Source organism: Pseudonaja textilis, chromosome 3 (assembly GCF_049901715.1).
Source record: "Pseudonaja textilis isolate UNSWEBS1 chromosome 3, rPseTex1.2, whole genome shotgun sequence".
NCBI lineage: Eukaryota > Metazoa > Chordata > Lepidosauria > Squamata > Elapidae > Pseudonaja > Pseudonaja textilis.
Window position 1 is genome coordinate 176,242,331 of NC_141992.1, and position 19,176 is coordinate 176,261,506.

Below are 19,176 nucleotides of genomic sequence, written 5' to 3' on the forward strand. Positions count from 1 at the left end.
AGATCTATCCAAGTCTGTTCAGTTGCATAAAACCACCTACCCCAAGGTGGGCAACTGTGGGAACTATACAAACTGTAATTCCCAGAATTCCTGAGCCAGCCCTGCTCATTCAGACCAGAGTCTCCTCTTCCCTCCCCAAGGCCATTATCCACACTAGCCTCAGTGGGAGGGATCCTTAGAGTGACTTAACTGCATTTTTAGGAACCGTTGTTCATATTGCTTACAGGCGACTTAGGGAGGAACTTTATTCAGAACAGAAGGATATAAATACTTGTTACAAATAAAAAATAGTTTAAGACCTCAAAGAGACCAGTCTCCCAAGAGAAGGGAGACTAAGGAAATGTTGTAGCTTACACGACGTCATCTTTAGATGGTATACTTCTTTCAGTGCAAGTTAATTCAACATCAAAAGAAAGTACTTCTTGATTCTAGTTTTCAGCAAATATATTTCTTTTATTTATGCACGTTATGCAAAAATAACCACTGCATACAACAATTTGAGAACAGCAAATGCTGTCAGGCAACACCCTGTGCATTGGCTACTTCTCTTTGAGTTTTGGATATTGGCAGCTGAATGTCTTTAAGCAGCTTTTTTTATTTACAACAGGCCCTAAGAACTTGGGGCCTGCAAAGCATATTTAAAATTTTCAGAGCCTGTGATTGGCGCTGTCACAAAATGGCTGCCATATTTACACAATGATCATCCATCACCACCTCCACTCACTACCCCCACATTACGTAGTTGTTGAGGTGTTCCCCGTTAGGAGAATGAGTGCACTCAGGGAAACGTAGTGAGAGTGATGAGGAATAGCACACAACCAGCATACAGATACACTGAATAGTAAAATGTAGGTTTTACTTCCTGTAAACGGGTAAATGAAGTCCAACAAACAGTCCAAATCGTACACGGTTAAAGCAGGTAGTATTCAATACAATCAGTCCAGGGATAATCCAAAAATGAAGTCAAGTATTATAAACAGAGTTCAGTAAATGGAGTTTGCGAACAGTTGCAAGACTCACAGCAATCCAAGCAGAACGATGATCAGGCAAAAGGCAATAGGGAAATGCAAAAAGAGAACAATCAAAAAAGTTATAGTCATCAAAAGTTAAAGAAATAGGTAATAGGAAAAATGAGAAGGATAATAGGAATACAACCCTACTATGTGCTTTGGCATCCCAGGGCATAAGGCAGTGTTGTGGGAATTAGTTGTTTAGCAGAGTGACAGCATGGGATGAAACTGTATTTGTGTTGTTTTGGCATGCAATGCCCTGTAGCATTGTCTTGAGGAAAAAAGTTGAAACAGTTTATGTCCAGGATGTGAGGGGTCTGCAGATATTTTCACAGCCCACTTTCTAGCTTGTGAAGTGTACAGGTCCTCAATGGAAGACAGGCTGGTTGCAACTGTTTTTTCTGCAGTCCGAACCATCCGTTGAAGTCTGTGTCTGTCTTGCTTGCTTGCTGTGCCAAATCAGAAAGAAAGATTAAAACTAATTTGCTCACCATGGGGAAGATTATTGCACCCATTAGATTTCAGACTCTTACAACATTTTATAGTGTACAAGAAATGTGTCTGGTAGTAACTCTGGAAGTGGTTGTTTGAAGTTCATTTTTGAGAGGTTTCTGCTAAGGTGTACGGGTGGACAAAGAAGATATCTGGAAACTCAGTTTAAATCTGCCTCTCTTTTCTATTTTATCACATCATCTGGAGGATTCAGCCCCCTTTCCCAGCCCCCACCCACAATCCCCCCAACCCCCGGCAAGATGCCTAAGTGTTCTGTTTGTTCTGGAAAGGGTTTGATTTTTCTGGAACTGTAAGAATGCAAATACTTCATGTAATGGCCGTGAATAAAACATTTTATAAATAAATGCAATGTGAGATGCAGCTGCAAGTTTCTGGACGTTAAATTCATGGGCAGAAGTGACAAAGCACTCTCATCTTCAGGAATGCAAAAGGATAATGGATCCATATTCAGTCACTTTTCAAATCCTGGGTTTAATTAAGGTCCTTTCATTTCAGTGGGCTTACTTTAAACGATATTAAATCTGAATCCAAAGCTATATTATATAATTACACAAGCATGTGAATCTTGTAGTCAATGGCAAGCACTAGCATTATGGCAGGATAAACCAGCAACTCTCTGCTATTCATTAATTCAGCCCAACTTTGTCAAGTTTCCATGAATGCCTAAAAAAATATGCTCCTGCTTTAAGAGTCATGTTAACTTTAGTAAGGGCATTTCTTTGGGTTCCAAAAAAAGCATATCTTTAAATTTTTGTTATTTTGTTACAAGGAAATATAAGGATTCATACAGAAGTGCTCCAGATGCTGATCATAGGGCAAAAAAAAAGAAATATAGAAAACTTTGCTTCCATCTAATAGCCATCCAGATTTTTGCACCCAAGATCTGGTAGCCTTATCTAAAATTGCCTCTGAAATCATCTCTTGGATTTTTATCTTTCCCAAACAATCTGAAAACACAGAGCAAAACTTTTTAAAAAGAGAGATTAAAACTGGAACAATCTTCTCAACATTCCTCCAGCCATTCTTGTACTCTTGGAAGCAGACCCTCCATCTGTTACTGGGGGTGGGGGGGAGGAGATATGGGGGATGGGACAATCTTTAGCCTCCAGATCTTCAATCTTACAGATTATTAGAGGGGCCTGAATCCAAAGCCACTACAATTACTGGCTGTAATGACAGCAAGAGAAAGGAACAACTTACCTTCAGAAGTTGTGAATGCTCCAAATTGGGAGTTTTTAAGAAGAGATTGGACAACCATTTGTCTGAAAAGATATAGAGGAGAGGTGTCAAACTCGATTTCATTGAGGGCTGCATCAGGGTTGTGTTTGACTTTGGGGGGGATGGGGGGTGTAGCCAGAGTGGGTGTGGCCAGCTTGATTTCACTAGTGTCAGGGATACCTGTGCTTGCCCGAGTGCTCTACCAGCAAAAACAGGCTCCCAATCTCTGTTTTCGTCTGGGACAGCCTCCTGCAACCCTCTGCCAGCGAAAACAGAGCTTGGGAGGGTTGCAGGGTGGAAGAATCTGGAAGAATCCTCCCGATCTCCATTTTCGCTGGCAGAGGGTTTCAGGAGGCTGTCCCAGACGAAAACAGAGATTGGGATCCCGTTTTCACTGGCAGAGGCACCACAAGCTGGTCCTTGGCTGTTTCCAGGGCAGCCCTGAGGATGAGATCTAAACACCCCTTGGAACACCCCTGATATAGAGTCCCCTGTTTTAGCAGGGGGTTGGACTAGAACAGGGGTTGCCAACCTTTTGGACCTCAGGGACCACTAGACTCATAATTTTAAATCCTGCAGACCACTAATATGAATTTTGACTGACGGTGGCTTGCTGACATTGGTAGGAAAGTCAGTCCCATATTCCAAAGCTGCAGTAGTCACAGGACTGGACCTTTGGTCATCCCGGAGCAGCTGCTCCTCCACCAGGTGCACCGGCCTGCTATGGACTGGAGGAGCTGTTCTGGGATGACCAAAGGGCCAGTCCTGTGACTACTGCAGCTCTGGAATATGGGACCGACTTTCCCACCAATGTCAGCAAGCCACCCTGGGGCAGATTTCCCTCCCCCACTGTTGGTGTTACCTTCTAGTTCCAGCTCGCATGGAAACCTTACTCAAGGTAAGGTTTGCGCTTGGCTGAAGGGTGGGGGGCAGTGGGTGGGCAGGCCATGTGGGTGGCACTGCCTTGTGTTCCTGTGCAGCCTGGATTAATTCCTTTGAGGGGAGTGCTTTGGGAGGGACATTTCTCTGTGGATCACCAAAATTTTCTTGCGGACCACCAGTGGTCCCCAGCCCACTGGTTAGCGACCACTGGACTAGAAGATACCTCCAAGGTCCGTTCCAACGTTGTCATTCTATTCTATTCTAAGGTTTTGCATCCACCAATCACTTCCCTTGAGTTGTTCTACCTTAAATCTATGGTGACAGCACTGGTTGTAATGACAGCAGTGAAAGCTAATGTACATTTGTGGATTCTCAGAGAGTGAAGTAAAACACATTAATGAGACCATATGGAAGAGCCCAGTTTCATGCAGATTTTTTCCAGAATTACAGGACAAAGTAGAATCTTTATCATCTGACATTTGCCATATCCTCATTTTTAGTTACTGTGCCAAATTGTTGATATTCCTGCTCATCCACCCTCTCTCAGAAAGCTTTAATCAAAGCCTCTTTTTTATCTACACAATCATTTTAAGCTGTTGCAGAAAGAAACCAGGACCTCTGCCCCGACTTGCCTCAATCCAATGCTCTTCTGTACTAGGCCTTGCTTTGTCAGTAAGTGTAGGTGCAAAGTTATTCTAAAGCTGATCTTAACAAGTGAGGGGAAGAAAAAAGCAAACAGCTTGGATGTCAGGCCTGCAGTTGTGGTTACATCACAACTAAGAGTTTTTTTAATGAGGAATACTAGGCAATTTTAAAGGCAGAAACTAATGATCCAGGTCTCTAAGAGAATAAAATCACCAAGACTGGCCTTGAACATGAATTCCATAATAGCATTTGATTTGCAATCCAAGTTTGGTCAACAGCTCTTAACAGTTGGATAATTTTATAGTAGAAATATATAGAAAATGTCAACAATTTGATCTTTCATGAGCTGGCCCTTGGACACTTCATAAATTTGGCTGGGGAAACATAGTCTTATTTATAAGCACAAGGGGTTGGTCTGTCTGCTGTAGCTAATTTCCCATTGAGTCTGTCAGTGATTTGGTTACAGCTCCTTAACTGCTTGCCCAGGCTGACTGCGCATTGGGTCCAAAACAAGCTCCCATTATCAGGGGCGGGGGAAGAGAGCTTGGGGCTGAGTGGAAGGGAAATGGAATCCATTCTCTACAGCAAATCCTTGGGCCCTCTTATTTGCTCAACTTTCCTTTTGAAAAGGCAGCTCTGCCTTTTTATTTCCTTCCATTCAGTCATGTCTGACTCTTGGAGACCTGCCTGGACAGATCCCTGCAGTTTTCTTGGCAAGGTTTTTCAGAGGCGATTTGCCATTGCCTCCCTCCTAGGGATGGGAAAAAATGACTGGCCCAAACTCACCCAACTAGTTTTGTGTCTAGGGTGAGACTAGAACTCCGGGTCTACTGGTTTCTAACTTGATTTCTCCACCACTACACCATACTGGCTCTCAACTCTTCCTACCTTTATTAACAGGATATTCTTAAATAGGAAAAATGACGATTGTATCTTACCCTATACTATTAAATCCAGGGCGCACAGGGTGCTCTACACTACTTCCCTGATGTGATCCTCTTGACATGTGAAATGGGAGTAAATTCACAGATTGATGGTATTGAAGGGGAAATAATAACAAGGATATAATAAATAAAAGTATATATATATTATAATAGCTTTAGTAAAAACATGTTATTCAAGCATTTACTTGTTATTTTGTATTTTGTAAACATTTGTTCTCGGTAACACATATGTGCTATATTATGCCTCTGTAAAAGTATTTCCTATAACTTCCTGAACATAAATCTCACCCTTGTTTCATCCAGAGACTGTCAATCTCAAAAAGGCAGTTCACCCACCTTTGATCTGTGTTGTTGGTGTTGTGTATATACAGGGGACCAAGTGGCTAATTGACTAATTGGGAGAACAAAGGAAGGATGAGATAACACTGAAGGCATCTACCTTTTGCAGGAAGTTAGGAGGGTGGAATTGGGAACTAAGCTAATGCCTATAAAAGCAAGCTATACCTTCCCCAAGGTGTGGCTATTCCTTACATGCATTGTATCTGTATGTCCTGGATATAGTTCACCCAGTATTTTGTTTTGGCCATAAATTAAATCTGCTTCTTTTTGCAAGCCTCGTCCAGAGTTTCACTATCTTTGGCATCTCAGTGGCTCGGGGAAACTTCTGGTACCTTACAGTATCAGTTTTTAAGACTTGAAAGATTACTAAAAAAATGGTATACACCAGTCCCCTTCTCAATGCAAGTTCTGAAACATTCTCAGGAGAAGCCCATCCAAAGTACAGGTGATCCTGGACTTACAACCACAATTGAGCCCCAAATCTCTGTTGATGAGTGAGTCCATTGTTCAGTGAATTTTGCCCCATTTTACAACCTTTCTTGCCACAGTTGTTATGTGAATCACTGCAATTGTTAAGTTAATAATGTGGTTGTTAAGTGAATCTGGCTTCCCCATTGACTTTGCTTGTCAGGAGGTCTCAAAAGATGGTCAAATGAATTTTGATCATGTGACCATGGGGATGTTGCAATGGTCATAAGGGTGAAAAACGGTCATTAGTCACTTTTTTCAGTGCCAGGGTAACTTCAAGCACACTAAATCAGGACTCAGCACTAAATCAGCAACTTTAAGACTGATGGACTTCAATTCCCAGAATTCATAGCTGGCTGAAAATTCTGGGAGTTGAAGTCCACCGGTCTTAAAGTTACCAAGTTTGGAGAGCTTTGCATTAAATGATATGATGTAAATTGAGGATTAACTGTGCAAAATCCATCCAGTTAATGCTTTCCATTTTCTTTGTTCTCAAGGTTATTGAGTTCAGTAAAAGGAGAACACGCCCTCCTTTCTATCCTCATACCTTTCATCTGGTAGGCATAGCCTTCAAATCAAATATTTACCATCTTTTTGAGTGTCTTGTTTTTTTGTTTTCTTTATTTAAATTTTGGATCGTTTTTCACAACAGCAGTCATTTAGACTTTTGTGTATTGTGACAATGTAAACTGTCTGCTTCTTTTCCTCATCTATTGACAGACTCAAGGACCCAGATTTACATTATTTATTTCCTGATTCCAGCAATTACACTCAATCCGGCCCTTTCAAATCTATGGGTCTGTCTGTGGGCTCTGTAGATCATTAGACTCATCCTATGTTTCTATGATGAAATTTAAAAACTGCATTGTCATTGATTTTACATTATTGGTAGTTTATGTTCCTAAGGATACAGATTTGTTGGAAAACTTGGATTGAAAACCAATCTTTCTTATACTGGAAAAAAATTCATTTAACACGCACCCCCCAAAAAACCTAAAGAACTTATAATTGACTTCAGGAGGAAGAGAGATGTACATTTACCATTGTACATAAATGGTGAGGAGGTGGAGAGGGTTGGTAGTTTTAAATATCTGGGCACTTATATCTTGGAGGACCTCTCATGGACTACGAAAGCTAACATGCTTGTAAAGAAGGCACAGAAGAGGCTGTACTTCCGCAGCACCATTGAGAGTGTCCTTGAAAGTTTAACATTCCTCCACTAACATTTTCTCAAGTCAAACAGCAGCTTGAAAAGAAAACTGTCAGGTAGTTTATATTCTTGTTTGTCTTCCCCCACATGGCTACAGGAAAAATGGCCTTAAACCTGATATGCTGAAACTATTCCCCACAGAGATCCAGCTGAAATCTTGGAATAACAAGGTAGCATAAACACAGTCAAAAACAGAAGGAGAGTGGAATGGGAGCAGCAATCTTTTCTTACTTTTCTTTTTTTTCAACACTGCTTTCCAAGTTAAAATCTGGCAAAAGCAAACTTACTAGCTAAGTTTACTGTCACAGCAGGATAAAACACGATACTGTGTGCTCTGCTGGGAGTTAGATCTGTAAGCCACCCAAGAGCTGTTCTCTGAGCAGTGGTGGCATTCAATTTTTTTTACTACCGGTTCTGTGAGCCTGGCTTGGTGGGCATGGTGTGGCTTGGTGGGTGTGGCAGGGGAAGGATACTTCAAAATCCCCATTCCCTCCCCACCCCACTCACCTGCTTTCCAGCTCCGTTCTCCTGTGCAGGGCAACAAAAGAAGACCCAGCCAATCAGCTGGGACTTTGGAGGCAGCGAATAAATGGGGGAGGGGCCAACCAGAGGTGGTATTTGCTGGTTCTCCAAACTATTCAAAATTTCTGCTACAGGTTCTCCAGAACTGGCCAGAACCTGCTGAATGCCACCTCTGCCTCTGAGAGTCATCATACTTTTCCTGGTTCTAGAAGCATCTGTGGGTCAAATTTGCCCCTGCTGGAAGGAGGAACAGCTGACAATGAACACTTTTCATTTGGTGATAGACCGAGAGAAAAGCTTCTGTCAAAATTAGTACATTCCATCCCTATCATCTCGTCTGCTCAACAAGCCAAGAAATACAGCATGAACACAGTGGAAAAATCACACTTGGCCGTGGTTGTCTTTTGATGGGCCTTGGCAGTTGTCTTACCTAGGCAGAGGTTGTTTCTGAAGACCATTTCCATTCCCATTACACCAGTGGTGGGATTCAATTTTTTTTATTACCGTTTCTGTGGGCATGGCAGGGGAAGGATGCTGCAAAATCCCACTCCCTCCCCACTCCACCAACCTGCTTTCCAGCTCCGTTCTCCTGTGCAGGGCAACAAAAGAAGGCCCAGCCAATTAGCTGGGACCTGGGAGGCAGAGAATAGATGGGGGCAGGGCCAGTCAAGGCGGTATTCGGAAGTACTCAAAATTTCTGCTACCAGTTCTCTGAACTACTCAAAAATTCCACTACTGGTTCTCCAGAACTGGTCAGAACCTGCTGAATACCATCTCTGCATTACACCTTTACCTCTCTCACCTTTCTTTATCTTGTGCACATCTGGGTTCTGATCTTGGTGTACATGTTTTAGTTTGTTCTATTGTCGATTGCTTTACCTTCCAGCCTGTGTGACCTGAGGATTTGCTTGGTGTTCCCTGTTTGGGTAATTGGAATGCAGTATTGCTGGCTAACTCTGCCCATAGCCAGGAGTTCGATCCTGAACAGCTCAAGGTTGACTCCATCTTTCATTTTTCTGAAGCTGGTAAAATGGGGACCCAGATTGTTGGGGACAATATGCTGAAATTTGTAAACTGCTCAGAAAGTGCTGTAAAGCATTATGAAGCGGTATATAAGTCCAAGTGCTATTGCTAATGCCAATTCTCCCAAATTAGACTGGCATCTAACAAATCTTACAAGTTGTAACAGGTTAATGGAGTAAAGCAAAGAGAGGGCAACTTTTGTCAGGACCAAAAGAGGGAAGGACATGAAATTGATGTGAAAGTTTGGGTTTTTGTAACAAGGTGACATAGATTCTTTAAGTCCCTGAAAAGCTTAATGCTCCATTTTGACAGTCTCCCAAACTGATAGAAGAGATCTATCACTAATACTCAACTTACAATCATTTGTTTAGTGACCGTTCAAAGTTACAATGGCACTGAAAAAAAGGGACTTACGACCGGCTTTCACACTTACAACCACTGCAGCATCCTGGTGGTCACATGATGAAAATTAAGGCGCTTAGCAACTGGCAAGTATTTGTGACTGTAGATCATGTGATCACCATTTGTAACCTTCTCAACCTGTTTCCACATGCAAAATCAATGGGGGAAGCCAGATTTGTTGAATGACTGCCCCATTCACTTAACAACTGCAGGGATTTGCTTAATAACTGTGGCAAAACAAGGTCATAAAATGAGGTGCAACTCCCTTAACAACTGTCTTGCTTAGGACATTTTGGGTTTTATTTTGGGTTAAGTCAATGATTACCTGTACAGTTTTTGGCCACATTAATTCTGCAATTGGGGAAAAAAGCCTACTGGTAGAATTGCACTTTTCACATTCCTTAAACAGCAACATTTATTATTCTATAGATTAGTTCATTTCTTCTTCCAAACAAGGTCAAGTTTTCTGTACCTAAGTATTCATTTAGATATAGCTGTTGTATGGCGTCTCAAGTCTATATATCCCTTTATTTATATATTTTGTTTGCTATATTAAATGTTATTTTTCATTCAGGAGATCCAGATGGCACCTGTAGAATTTCCTCCCATTAATCTTCCCCATGCACATCTATGGTGATCCCTTACTTACTCATAATGACAGACCAAGTTCTGCCCTGCAAAATAACCTCATTGTGGCTCATTACAACTTCCTAGCTCAGTGATGGCTAACCTTTTCAGCACCAAGTGCCTAAAGCATCCACGCACATGCTCATCTCCCAAATGCAATATGCGCATATCCCCGCCATGCGTTTCACCCCCTGTGCATGCCTTCCATGCATGCTCAGCGGAGACCCGAAGACCAGCTGGCTGGTGGGAGGCATGTACGTGCATGCACAGCAGAGCTGAGCTGGGGCGATGGCTCATGTGCCCACAGAGAGGGCTTGGCGTGCCACCTCTGGCATGCATGCCATAGGTTCGGCATCATGCTCCTAGCTATTCACCAATTCTTGTGCTACTTTAAATATTGTTGCAAACAAATAAAGAAAATATTCCAACACTATACAGGCAGTCCTCGACTTACAGTAGTTTGCTTAGTGATCATTCAAAGGTATAAAGGCACAGAAAAATGTGACTTATGATGAGGGGTGCAATTCAATTGGTATAACAACCAGTTCAGTGAACATAGGCTTGCTCCGCATTTAAAAAAGGCAATACTTACCTTCAGTGAAGCTGAAGAAAACAGCTGAGGCACGGCAAACTGCTCTGCCACATGAATCAGCTGTGCTCTAACAAAAAGACATCAAGCACAGGAAAGAGCAGGGGCCTGTGGGCAGGCCCACATGCTCATTGGAGAGAACTGGTTCAGAACCAGCTGGTCGTTGGAACAAGTGATTTGCCCGAACTGATCCGAACTGGGAGAATCCCACCCCTGCTTATGACCGTATTTCACAGTTACAACCTTTGCAGCATCCCCATGATCATGAGATCAAAATTCAGACGCTTGGCAACTGGTTCAAATTTATGACCATTGCTGTGTCCCAAATTCACGCGATCTCTTTTTGTGACTTTCTGACAAACGAAGTCAAAGGGGAAGCCAAATTCACTGAACAACCAGGTTACCAACTTATCAACAGCAGTGATTCACTGAACCAACTATTTACAAAGTCTGCATTACTATTAATCTTCTCATCACTCCTTATCGCCCACCCCCTCCCACTTGTGATTATAGGACTGTAACCTTGTTGTTTGTTTTCTTACAATTTATATTGACTGTTTCCTAGTATGATTTGATTGCTTATTGTGCCCTACGACTATTATTAAGTGTTGTACCTGATGATTCTTGACTCTTGACGAATGTATCTTTTCTTTTATGTACACTGAGAGCATTTGCACCAAGACAAATTCCTTGTGTGTCCAATCGCACTTGGCCAATAAAAGAATTTTATTCTATTCTAACAACTGTGGCAAGAAAGTTTGCAAAATGGGGCAAAACTTACTTAACAAATGAGTTTCCCTTAACAACAGAAATTTTGGGCTCAGTTGTGGTCGTAAGTCAAGGAACTACCTATAGTCTTCTTCTGCTCAATGATGGGTAGACAAGCATTACAATTTTCCATCTCTACAAATGGAAGGATTGGATTGTTTAATATCGGATCTATAGGAACTCCTGATTAATTCTTAAGGCTTTGCAAACACAGCTTGACAAGCTTTGCCTAAAGGCAGCAGCAAGAAGTAGCAGCAAGATGGCTGTGATCGAGACCAGGTGCCTTGGAGCTGGCATTTGAATTGCCTTCCATCTGCTTGATGTAAAATGGTGGCTTTGAGAAGCCAGGGAAGGCATAATGTCCATGGGTGACATGTGTGGAAGCAAGCCTACTGCTAGGGCCAACTGAACTAAGAGAACTGGTGGGTAATAGCAGCTAAATAAATAGAATGCAGGAAGACCAGAATGGAGCTTCTAGGTCAGCAAATATTCCCTTAAAAAAAAATTTTTTTAATGTAAATTGGCTGAAATACGAATTCCATCATATAGATTAGAAACAGGTTGAGTCCTATAAACAAAGAATATTAAATGATAAACAGCCAGGCGCAGAGTTCATCAGGAAGTATCCAGTGCGATACTAGAGGGCTTTGCATTAGGTCTGGTTTTATTTAGCATCTATATTAATGATCTGGAAGAGAGGAATAAACAGCATGTTAACTTGGTTTATATTCATTGTAGTAAATTATAACAAATTGGAGGTGTTGCAAACTGCTGCCAGATCCTGAGGAGAGAATAAAAAGGAGAATTGAAAGAAACACACACAGTGTGGACAATCAATATCTAACAGCTGGCAAGACTCTGGTTTGAAAATGACAAAATGCAAGTGATCCTGGAAACAGAGGTGTTTTTAAATGCTAGTTGGAAAGGAGAGATTTTGGAATGCAGCTATTCAGAAAGCCCCAATTCCATTGCAATGAGCCACAAGCATGTAGAAAGGTCATAGAGGAAACGTATTGGGCAAATCAATCAAATAAATTGATTAATGGCAGGGAATGGATGAAGAATGAATGAGACCTTGGATGTTTATTTGACAGTAAAGTAACAACAGAGAGATACCAAGATATCAATTCTTCCCTTTTGCTCTGTGAGCCCTGAAAAACTGATAGGGATGACTGCCAAAAGAATGATGTTGGACACCATGTTGGACCTCATTCATGTATATTGAAAGTCCTGCTGTAGAGTTCTTATATAGTTGCAGATGTGTACAAGAAACAACAAAGAAACTATATGGTCAACATTTCTATGCAGGAAGCCAAAGGTGGATATGAAGGGAATAGCCTACCTACATCCTTGCTCTCCCAAGTTGGTAATTAGGTTATTGCAAGAGTAGGTAGGTGAGGATCTATAACTCCATCTGTAGCCTGATTTCACGTTGTTAAAAGTTAGTGGTAAAATGGCTAATTATATAGGGGGAAGATTTTTCAGGGTTTATTGTTAAAAATGAGATTGAGACACACATTATTCTCATTTGCACACTTAATCACATGACCCCCTCCCTCCCTGATCCTATGTGCCACTTGACATTGTGACTACTGTATAAAGTTCATCTAATTTTTAATTGAATGTTGACACTGGGTGTCAAAAGTATGGAAACAATGTTTTAAATTCCAGAGACCTTCCACTGTGGTTCCTTCAATTCAGTACTACAAAACAATAAATAGTCACCTCCCCTCTCAAAAAACAACTACCCATGACCCATCCATTGACATAACAGAGACCACAGAATTTTGGTTGCCTGTTGAAAGATGGGAGAAATTGGAACAGAATCTTCTGATAACAGATAACAGATAATCAGAGTTGGAAGGGACCTTGTAGGTCATCTAGTCCAACCCCCCACCCAAGCGGGAGGCCCTACACCATTTCTGACAAATGGCAGTCCAATCTCATCTTGAAAGTCTCAAGTGATGGCGCTCCCATAACTTTCGAGGGCAAAGCTGTTCCATTGGTTGGTTGTTCTCACTGTCAGAAAGTTTATAATAAAGGTCGTTGCTGGTTGCTTTGGCCTCTAACAAGAGACTATTTCACTGCAAAACTCACTGGTCATGGACAATATCCATCAGTGCCCAGAGAGAATAAGCAACTGTTCAGCATGAGTTCAGTTTGTTAACTGTTGTTATCAAAATGACAAAATTCAGAGACAAAGCTTTCTAATAAGAATTAAGGAATCTTTGCTCATGGACATGTTCTACCACCACTGTGTATTAGAGTGTATCAGTGGTGGGATTCAAATTTTTTTTACTACTGGTTCTGTGGGCATGGCTTGGTGGGCGTGACAGGGGAACAATACTGTAAAATCTCCATTCCCACCCCACTCCAGGAGAAAGTTACTGCAAAATCCCATTCCCACCCCACCCCATTAACCTGCTTTCCAGCTCCATCCTCCTGTGCAGGGCAGCAAAAGAAGACCCAGCCAATCAGCTGGGACTCGGGAGGCAGAGAATAGATGGGGCTAGGGCCAGTCAGAGGTGGTATTCCGAACTACTCAAAATTTCCACTACCGGTTCTCCAGAACTGGTCAGAACCTGCTGAATACCACATCTGGAGTGTATGTGTATGTGGGGTCAAACAATAAAGTGTGGGTGATATAAAACAAATGTTTGGCAAGTCCTGTAGAGCCTAAAATTGCCTGGATTTTAAGTTCTTAAAACTCCACACCTCATGTAATCCTCATAAGATAGGAGGGTCAGCCTCCAAGGATGCATTGATATATTTTCAGATTCCACTCAGGGTGAAGAAATGACCAGTCACAACCATAGAGAAAGTAACTTTTGCATTGCAGTTATTGACTAGCAAGCCACCTCTTGGCAGTTCCCATACTTTACCTGTCAGGCAGGTATAATTTGCAAATAGTGGTCAGGATAACTGCTAGTCAACCTAGTTAAGTTGCTTACTTTACATTACACCCTTTAGGCATGGCTTCCATAAGGTTCTTTTCTGTGGACATTGTGAGACACTCTGTATGGTTTTCCAAAATTTGTCTTTGCATATTGGATGGAAAAAAAATTCAAGTTTGGGGATATTAAGTATTTTCATGGCCTCTGATTCACAAGATACTCTTTCACGTTTTCTTGGAAAAAAGACGTATTTCCAAAGCGCTGAGTTTTAGTCCCTTACCACTTTTTATTTTCTTCAAAATTAATAAACTGCAAATGATAGGCTCCTTTTAGTGACCGAGAAGTATATCTTTGAGGGCAATAAATGATTATGGGTGGATGGTATACGTTGTATCAGAGGTGGTATTCAGCCAGTTTTGACAGGTTCTGGAGAGCCGGTAGCGGAAATTTTGAGTAGTTCTGAGAACCGGCAAATACCACCTCTGACTGGCCCCGCCCCCATCTATTCTCTGCCTCTCGAGTCCCAGCTGATCAGAGTCCCATCTGATTGGCTGGGTCTTCTTTTGTTGCTGTGCAAAGGAAGATGGACCTGGAAAGCAGGTTAGTGGGTTGAGAAAGGAATGGGGCTTTACAGTATATCCTTCCCCTGGAGTGGGGAGGGAATGGAGATTTTACAGTATATCCTTCCCCTGCCATGCCCATCAAACCACGCCCACCAAGCCAAGACATGCTCATCAAGCCAAGCCACACCCACCAAGCCACGCCCACAGAACCGGTAGTAAAAAAAATTGAATACCACCACTGCGTTGTATATGTAGACCTGGCCAGGATGGAAATGCAGTTATAAGAACTGTGTTCTTTTCTTCCTTTGTGGTGGATTAAGTTTAGATGATAAACCCACGTTTTTGCTCCAAACGCATGGGGCCATCATCCAAGGATTCAGGCAGGACTCAGTGCATGCTCTTGCTTAAAATAAAACCCAGCATTACAGTAAAAGTAGATGCTGCTAAATATAATCATGGTTAGATGGTTTTATAGCATTATAATTCCTCACTTTTTCATTTCCTTCAAAATATTTATGGCTTGGATCCCTGGCTGGCTGCAGATATCTTTCATGCCATCTGCCAGATGTTATGATCCACCTAACTTTTTTTTTTTTTTTTACAAAACTAGATATATCTTTAGCATTCAATGCATAAATATAAATATTTTAACTTTAAGAAATGGGAAGTGTTGGCATACAACTAACACGGATTCCAGTTTTCAGCATATTTTAAAATTCCCAACATAGTTATGTTTTCTTAGAAGGCAACTTGGTGTCTGCCTGAAGCGTTGAACTACATCTGTTGTTTTTCTATTTCTAGTTTTGTTGTTGGTGGTTTTAGACTGTTTTGTTGGATGTAAGTTATTCAGAGTTGTTTCCAAGAGGAGTGGATATAGAAAGATTTTAAATAAATAAACAACTCCCTTATCATTGCTTCGTTCAGGATAATGGCGAATGAAGTACAACACTAAATTGCCTGTTCTGAACTTCGTTTGGAAAATCAATCGCCTTGCTTGGGAAAAGAATAAAATGGCAGAATTTGTACAGAGCATCCTTTGGATAAAGGGCTTAAATCACATTCTGGCAAAGTAAGTGGCCAACTCTTTTGTGAATGGGCGAGCCCCCATACTGTAATCATTTTGTGAGAGAGTCTGCAACAGTCCAAAATTCCAAATATATTCACCAGCCCAAAATCTGTAGGATCTCTTTTTCTAGTTTTCTTTAACTTGGAGATTAAAACAAGTGTTTTGTGTGTGTATGTGTGAGAGAGACAGAGAAAGAGGGAGGGAGGGAGGGAGGGAGGGAGGGAGGGAGAGAGAGAGAGAGAGAGAGAGAGAGAGAGAGAGAGAGAGAGATTAAAACGGTGTCTTCCATCTTCAGAAAGCAATGCGTATTCTATGAGTTTATTTGTTTCCAGCTCAGCCACAGCTGAATGCCTGAATGCAAGGTGTTTACTGTTGCTAACAGATGGAATGGCTGCTTGGAATGTTTAATTCATAGCAGAACACACATCTCTTGCCCTGCGCAACTCAGCTCTTATCCAATGATGATGATATAAATAAACAAAGAAATATTCAGAGAAAACAAATCACCAGTCCATCAAAATGCCTGATAAATTAGTTCAACAGTCTGGACTACAGACATATCCAATGAATCATCATCTTCACCCAGAGTAAATAAATTCAGATTAAGCCAAACTTGATTGAACCCTGCTGAAGTTTGGCAGTGTGAGCTGAATGGATCAGTCTCAAATCTTACATTAGGAACACATAATCTTGTAAGATTTATGACTGTTATTGCTCACCACATATGTTTCTAAGTTACTGTTTGCTGAGAATGGGATGCTCAGAGTTTATAAAGTTTCTCCAGTTGTTATATACTTTAATCTGTTTAAAAGCATCTGTACTTTGCTTAAACTCACACACTTTTGGAGGTGAAAAGCAAATTTTAACCTTTGTCACTTTTTTTATTCCCATCTTCCTGTCCTCATATCCCTGGATTTTAAACAGCAAGATCTTTTGGATCAGAATTCTTGTCAACAGTATTGTTTGTTTTCTCTTGTTTTAGCAGTGAAAATATGCAATTTAAAGGACGCAATTTAGACCTCCAGTTTTTTGGGGTGGGGTGGGGGTAGGGTTGTCTCATTTCTAATAGCCAGTTTCAAAAATGTGGAGAAATTACTCTTTATATATAGACAATGAAAATTCCTCAACCAAATCCAGTGTGGGGAAAAAATCATAACACTTCAAACTGAAATAAAAGAAGACAATAAATTTTTCAAAGAAAACCTTTGCAAAGGCCAGAAAACCTTCCTAGAAAAGGCACAAAAAACAAGTAATATTGTTTTCCTCATCTTATGTCCAGAAAATCTTTTGATTTTTTAAAAAACTGTTTTTAAAATAAAATATTTTTAAGCCATTCACTGGCTTAAAGTAAGAATTACAGTAATTTTTATTGTTTTATTTTTAGGATAGAATTTCCCAAACAGAGCCCAACTTATTGGAGCGCAATAAATCAACCAGAGTTGACTGTGGTACAGTGTTAAATTTTATGACCAGGACTAGGAAAATAGTGGAAAGCTCATTATCTTTGCAAATCTTTCAAAATGTTTCTATTCTTGCAAACCACATGTGCTTCCAACACATCCATATAATAATCCTCACTTAACAAATTAATCCTTTTGTAATTTTGAGGGTCACTTGCCACACTGTAACATTACCATTTTAAAACATGTTCAGAGTTTATGACTTCCTTTTTAGCTATTTTAGGACATTTGTAGCATTCATTTTTATATTAAGATTTGAATCTAATACAATTTAATTTGAGGGTCACATAATACAACAAATGAATCTATCAAATCATGGTTTGTTTAACCATGCTTTGCTGCATAAGTCACAATTGGTCCACACAAGCTAGTAAACCATTAACTATGATTGTAAGCTATTACAGCTGGTTCACACAACATACTTAGCTAAATGGATAAAATAACCAACTTATTGGGCTTTGTAAAATGTATGCATCACCTACACTGGTTCCAGTTATCCATGAAAATTAAATATTACCCAGTGTTAAAAAGGTTCAACTGTAAAATGCAATAGTTTCTTTCATAATTTGCTTAAACTGGTGCAAGATGCCAAGTATATGACTCAAATCCCCAGGCAGAAAATGGTCTTGATATTTAAGAAGGCTATAAAATGTTAGTAGCTTAATTATAACCTTCCAGGATTTCTCTATGTCTTTTCATTCTTTGTTTCCATATGATAATTCTCATTTTGCTGCTTGGAAAGATCTTTGAGGACTCAAGTCTCAGCATCTCATAAATTTGCAACCAGGTTGCAGCCCTGTCGCCAGTTAAGAATAGAGCGAGCCCATTTCCGAAAATAAAAAAAACACTGAGTTATTTAAGATGCACTATCTCATACTTTAAACATGGGCAACAGGTTCAATAATAATTCTTTGAAAACATCTCATCCCATTCTTATCTATATAAATATCTCACTTGTGTTCACTTATTGAAGTAAACCTGAAAATAAAGAAAGGAAAATAGCTTCCAACTAGAGTGTTTACAGTAAGACTGTTTTTATACCTTTTCAGGAGGATGAGATTTCACTTACACAATTTAAACTTACCTTATTCTGGTAAAAGAAGATGTTCCATCTTCTTCAGATGTTCAAAATATCCTTTTAGGATAATAGAGATATTTTTCCATTGTTATTGTTATAAGATCGGGGAATTCTACTGCAGTGTTTATGCCGTTGTGTAAACAGTAGGTACCTTCACCTGACTCCACTGGCCATGTTAGGAAAAACTAGTAGGAACTAGAATTCTATTGCATATGAATGATGATGCCCCTTCTGTGACTGCTGTAAACTTGCTGTCAACTCATAAAATATTTCTATGGTCATTTTAGAGTTGCCAACAGAAAGGGAAGGGGGTAAGGGGTTTGAAAGAGCAGTGTGGCAACTTGGAAATCGAAAGTGTATTCCATACATAGATTTTCAGATATAGTAACTAGGTGACTATCGTGCAAAAATCTAACTGGAGAACATGATTGATGACTCTTGGCTATGGATGGGTCTCAGTGGAGAATATGAATTATGACACACCCAGAGGATGGGGGGAAACCAGGATCAAGGTTGACAATGAATTATGTGTCTCAGAGTCGGCTACACTCAGGCAGTGCCAGACATGTCAACTCCCAATAAAGTTTTGGAAGTTTGGCTCAAGACTCATGATTTAATTGGGATAACTGCTGAAATCCTGACACTTGCTTTGAGAGAACTGAGAATCAAGATAAGCGTTCAAACATTATTGTGAAAATGAGTCAGTACATGAGTAGCAATAATCCCCCCTCCAAAGGTCTAAAACTGGCACTGCAAAAGTTTCTCCCTATGGTTTTTCACACATGGATCCCAAGCCTGACATTTGCCCCTCTTTAGAATTTGAAATGTGCAACATCCAGGCAGTAAACAACATGATCTGGTTGAAGAATACATACGTTTTGTGTGCTCAATTATTGGCTGATTGGCCGATGGGAGAATAGAGGGCAAATTTCTTTGCTGAAATGTGGTAAATGCA